General features: G+C 40.3%; 1 long non-coding RNA gene across 1 annotated transcript; it reads right to left on the bottom strand.

Annotated features, from left to right (window-relative positions):
• Positions 1–247: 247 nt before the first annotated feature.
• LOC135560033 (uncharacterized) lies at positions 248–4,527 on the bottom strand. Its single transcript, XR_010458649.1, has 2 exons — positions 2,148–4,527; positions 248–2,025 (listed from the first exon to the last, which is right to left on the bottom strand). It is a non-coding gene; the product is annotated as an uncharacterized LOC135560033 (long non-coding RNA).
• Between the last annotated feature and the right edge of the window lie 1,081 nt (positions 4,528–5,608).

Here is a 5,608-nt window from a genome sequence, read left to right as displayed (position 1 = left end):
CTACAAGAGCGGACTCAGTGTAAAGAAGTGGGGCGGCGTCCAGAACCAGAGCCGCCACCCTCTGTGGAAAGGGTTCTACATGGAACCCAAAATATTTCTACCTGGAACCAAAAAGGTTTCTTCAAACTGTTCTCTTATGGGGACAGTTAAGGGAGCCTTTTTGGTTCCAGGTAGAAATATTTTGGGTTCCATGTAGAACCCTTTCTGTGTGTGTGTGTGTGTGTGTTAAGAAGACATGTACAGTAGGTTATTGTCGCAACGATTTATTGTGTCAAAATTTTTTGAAACACATCCTCTCTCTCTCTCTCTCACACCCAAACACACCCACATACACACACACTACAGAGTACACAGTCAAGTACAACACTAAGTGCTTACATTCAGAATGCTTGATAGAATGTCTTGGAAATGGTACATTCTTTAACCTGTTAAGACTCTAGGGGCAGTATTTCATTTTTGGATAAAAAGACGTGCCCGTTTTAAGCGCAATATTTTGTCACGAAAAGATGCTCGAATATGCTTGGAATTGATAGTTTTGGAAAGAAGACAGTCTTACGTTTCCAGAAATGCAAAGATTTTCACTGTGAGTCCCTTAGAACAAATGCTTCGGGCAAAACCAAGATGTATGACCGACCAGGAAATGCACAGGATTTCTGAGGCTACGTTTTCCATGATCGCCTTATATGGCTGTGAATGCGACAGGAATGAACGGACTCTTTCTCTTGTTTCCCCAAGGTCTTTGCAGCATTGTGACATATTTGTAGGGATATCATTGGAAGATTGACCATAAGGGACTACATTTACCAGGTGTCCCGCTTGGTGTCTGCGTGGCAATCGGTGCGCAAAAGTCAGGTCCCGGTATTTTTCCATTCAAATCTCAGAACAAACCAGGCTACAAGGACGGTGCTTTCAATGGAGAGAAATATGACAAACCACCTTCAGGATTGATTCAAACAACGTTTTCCATGTTTCAGTCGATATTATGGAGTTAATTCGGAAAAAGTTCGACATGTAGGTGACTGAATTTTCGGTTAGTTTCGGTAGCCAAATGCATAGTAACAAAACGGAACGATGTGTCCTACACAAGAATCTTTCAGGAAAAACTGGACATCTGCTATGTAACTGAGAGTCTCCTCGTTGAAACATCTGAAGTTCTTCAAAGGTAAATTATTTTATTTGATTCCTTGGCTGGTTTTTGTGAATATGTTGCGTGCTAAATGCTAACGCTAATGCTAAGCTAGCTATCACCACTCTTACACAAATTAGTGATTTTCTCTGGTTCTAAAGCATATTTTGAAAATCTGAGACGACAGGATTGTTAAGAAAAGGATAAGCTTGAGAACAGGCATATTTATTTCATTTCATTTGCGATTTTTAGAAATCGCTAACGTTGCGTTATGCTAATGAGCTTGAGGCTGTAGTTACGCTACCGCATACGGGTTTGGTCGGACTATGAGGTTAAAAGTATAAAATACACAACTTGTAAAAGTGCAACAGAATAGAATATAAAACACACACCATTGAATGTAGACGTTGTTTAGATTGTTTTAAGACTCTAGTGAATCTCCATGGTTACTCTGAGACCAAGTTCTAGGGTGGAACCTTAAAGGGGCAGTCTGGGATTTAAAAAGCAACTAACAGGTCATCTTGTTGTGGTTAACAGCTGAGGGATGGGCCTGGATAGATTGACCCACTCTCAACATCACAGATGGATCTCTGGATGCAAGGACTGACCATCCATGAGATCAACATGATACTTTTAACCATGTTTTAAACATTTACATCGTGTACAAACAATGGAGTGAAAACATAGTATAGTATAGTTGGGGTACGGATTGTTGACCTGGTCACAAGGCAGTTTAAGTTATATTCTACAATGTTCTGATGGGGAACGACTGTTGACCTGGTCACAAGGCAGTTTTAAGATATATTCTACAATGTTCTGATGGGGAACGACTGTTGACCTGCTCACAAGGCAGTTTTAAGTTATATTCTACAATGTTCTGATGGGGAACGACTGTTGACCTGGTCACAAGGCAGTTTTAAATTATATTCTACAATGTTCTGATGGGGAATGACTGTTGACCTGGTCACAAGGCAGTTTTAAGTTATATTCTACAATGTTCTGATGGGGAATGACTGCTGACCTGGTCACAAGGCAGTTTTAAGTTATATTCTACAATGTTCTGATGGGGAACGACTGCTGACCTGGTCACAAGGCAGTTTTAAGTTATATTCTACAATGTTCTGATGGGGAACGACTGCTGACCTGGTCACAAGGCAGTTTTAAGTTATATTCTACAATGTTCTGATGGGGAACGACAGCTGACCTGGTCACAAGGCAGTTTTAAGTTATATTCTACAATGTTCTGATGGGGAACGACTGCTGACCTGGTCACAAGGCAGTTTTAACTTCTTTTGGCTGCAGGGGCTGTATTGAGTAGTTTGGATGAAAGGTGCACAGAGGTGCCCATATTCAATGGCCTGCTCCTTAGTCATAGTTGCTAATATTTACATATTATTAGTAGTATTGGATAGAAAACACTCTGACGTTTCTGAAACTGTTTGAATTATGTCTGTGAGTATAACAGAACTCATACAGCAGGCAAAAACCTGAGAAATTCCACTTCCTGGTTTTTTTTCTGGGGGGAGGCAGATTTTCAACCAAGCTCTCATTGAAATTACAGCGAGATATGGATGAGTTTTCACTTCCTACGCCTTCCACTAGATGTCAACAGTCAATAGAACTTTGTCTGATGACTCTAATGTGAAGGGGGGGTCGATTGAGAAAGGAAATAGTCACCACTGCCATGAGTTGACCATGCTTTCACTATGCGCATTCACAGGGGACGGACCAGTGTTCCACCGGTCATCTGAAGTCATTCTAATTCTCCGGTTGGAATGTTATTCAAGATATATGTAAACAACATTCTAAAGATTGATTCAGTACATCGTTTGACATGTTTCTACTGACTGTTACGGAACTTTTGGACATTTCGTCACGCTATAGTGGACACGCTTTGTGACTTTGGAATTGTTTACCAAATGCGCTAACCAAAGTAGCTAATTGGACATAAATAACGGACATTTTCGAACAAATCAAGCATTTATTGTGGACCTGGGATTCATAGGACTGCATTCTGATGAAGCACATCAAAGGTAAGGAAACATTTATCATGTATTTTCTGGTTTCTGTTGACTAATACATGGCGGCTAATTTGGCTTCTGTTCTGAGCTCCGTCTCAGATTATTGCATGTGTTGCTTTTTCCGTAAACTTTTTTGAAATCTGACACAGCGGTTGCATTAAGGAGAGGTATATATATAATTCCATGTGTATAACTTGTATTATCATCTCCATTTATGATGAGAATTTCTGTTGAAACGATGGGGCTATGCAAAATCACTTGATGTTTTTGGAACTATTGAATCTAATACGCCAATGTAAACTCCGATTTTTTTTATATAAATATGAACTTTATCAAACAAAACATGCATGTATTGTGTAACATGAAGTCCTATGAGTGTCATCTGATGAAGATAATTCAAGGTTAGTGATTAATTTTATCTTTATTTCTGCTTTTTGTGAATGCTATATTTCACTGGAAAATGGCTGTGCTTTTTGTGGTTTGGTGGAGACCTAACATAATTGTTTGTAGTGCTTTTGCTGACAAGCATATTAGAAATCAGACACTTTGGTGGGATTAACAACGAGAGTAGCTTTAAAATGGTATGAGACACATGTATGTTTTAGGAATTGTAATTATGAGATTTCTGTGGTTTGAATTTGGCGCCCTATTTTCACTGGTAGTTGTCATATCGATCCCGTTAGCGGGATTGCAGCCATAACACATTTTTGAAGTAATATTCTTCAATGTTGTGATGGGGAACGACTGTTGACCTGGTCACAAGGCAGTTTTAAGTTATATTCTACAAGAACCATGGGCAATAAATGACTAATTTAAAAGTTTTTTTTTTTTAAATGGATGTACCAAGCTCTTTAAGTTAGGTTTTGGTTTGGGTAAGCTGATCCAGGCCTAGATCTGTGACAACCTCTACAATGTCTGAACTGTACAGTAATGTACTGTATTCTGATCCTAGATGTTTGCCTAAGGACCTCTATATTTCGTTGGCCAGTAATAAACTAACCAAGAGTTTGAAGATGGAGCCATGAGTGACATTCTTGTTGGAGAATCCAGATTCCCTGTTGATTCCCTCCTCATTCTAAGAATCTTTCCACAAGGATTTCTAAAAAACCTGGTGATAAAGGCTATATTTGGACAAAAGCACTGCAAGTGTTCACAACAAATCTTTAACATTCTTATGATATAAAGTCCTGGCAAAAAAAATGAGAATGACACAAAAATAAATGTTCACAAAGTTTGCTGCTTCGGTGTCTTTAGATATTTTTGTCAGATGTTACTATGGAACACTGAAGTATAATTACAAGCATTTCATATGTGTCAAAGGCTTTTATTGACAATTACATGAAGTTGATGCAAGAGTCAATATTTGCAGTGTTGACCCTTCTTTTCAAGACCTTTGCAATCCGCCCTGGCATGCTGTCAATTAACTTCCGGGCCACATCCTGACTGATGGCAGCCCATTCTTGCATAATCAATGCTTGGATTTTGTCAGAATGTGTGGGTTTTTGTTTGTCCACCCACCTCTTGAGGATTGACCACAAGTTCTCAGTGGGATTAAGGTCTGGGGAGTTTCCTGGTCATGGACTCGAGCCACTTAGTTATCACTTTTGCCTCATGGCAAGGTGCTCCATCGTGCTGGAATAGGCATTGTTCGTCATGAAACTGTTCCTGGATAGTTGGGAGAAGTTGCTCCCGGAGGATGTGTTGTTACCATTCTTTATTCATGGCTGTGTTCTTTGGCATAATTGTGAGTGAGCCCACTCCCTTGGCTGAGAAGCAACCCCACACATGAATGGTCTCAGGGTGCTTTACTGTTGGCATGACACAGAACTGATGGTAGCGCTCACCTTGTCTTCTCCGGACAAGCTTTTTTCCGGATGCCCCAAACAATCGGAAAGGAGATTCATCAGAGAAAATGACTTTACCCCAGTCCTCAGCAGTCCAATCCCTATACCTTTTGCAGAATATCAGTCTGTCCCTGATGTTTTTCCTGGAGAGAAGTGGCTTCTTTGCTGCCCTTCTTGACACCAGGTCATCCTCCAAAACACTTGACCTCACTGTACGTGCAGATGCACTCACACCTGCCTGCTGCCATTCCTGAGCAAGTTCTGTACTGGTGGTGCCCCGATCCTGCAGCTAAATCAACTTGAGGAGACGGTCCTGGCGCTTGCTGGACATTATTGGGCACCCTGAAGACGTCTTCACAACAATTTAACAGCTCTCCTTGAAGTTCTTGATGATCTGATAAATGGTTGATTTAGGTGCAATCTTACTGGCAGCAATATCCTTTTTTTACCTTTATTTAACTAGACAGGTCTGTTAAGAAAAAGTTATTATTTTCAATGACAGCCTAGGAACAGTGTGTTAACTACCTTGTTCAGGGTCAGAAAAGCAGATGAGGGATTTGAACTTGCAACCTTTCGATTTACTAGTCCAACGGTCTAAGCACTAGGCTACCCTTCCA

Source organism: Oncorhynchus nerka, linkage group LG15 (assembly GCF_034236695.1).
Source record: "Oncorhynchus nerka isolate Pitt River linkage group LG15, Oner_Uvic_2.0, whole genome shotgun sequence".
Taxonomy (NCBI): domain Eukaryota; kingdom Metazoa; phylum Chordata; class Actinopteri; order Salmoniformes; family Salmonidae; genus Oncorhynchus; species Oncorhynchus nerka.
The sequence above is the reverse complement of the archived record's forward strand: the minus strand, read 5'-3'. Positions and strand labels throughout refer to the sequence as shown.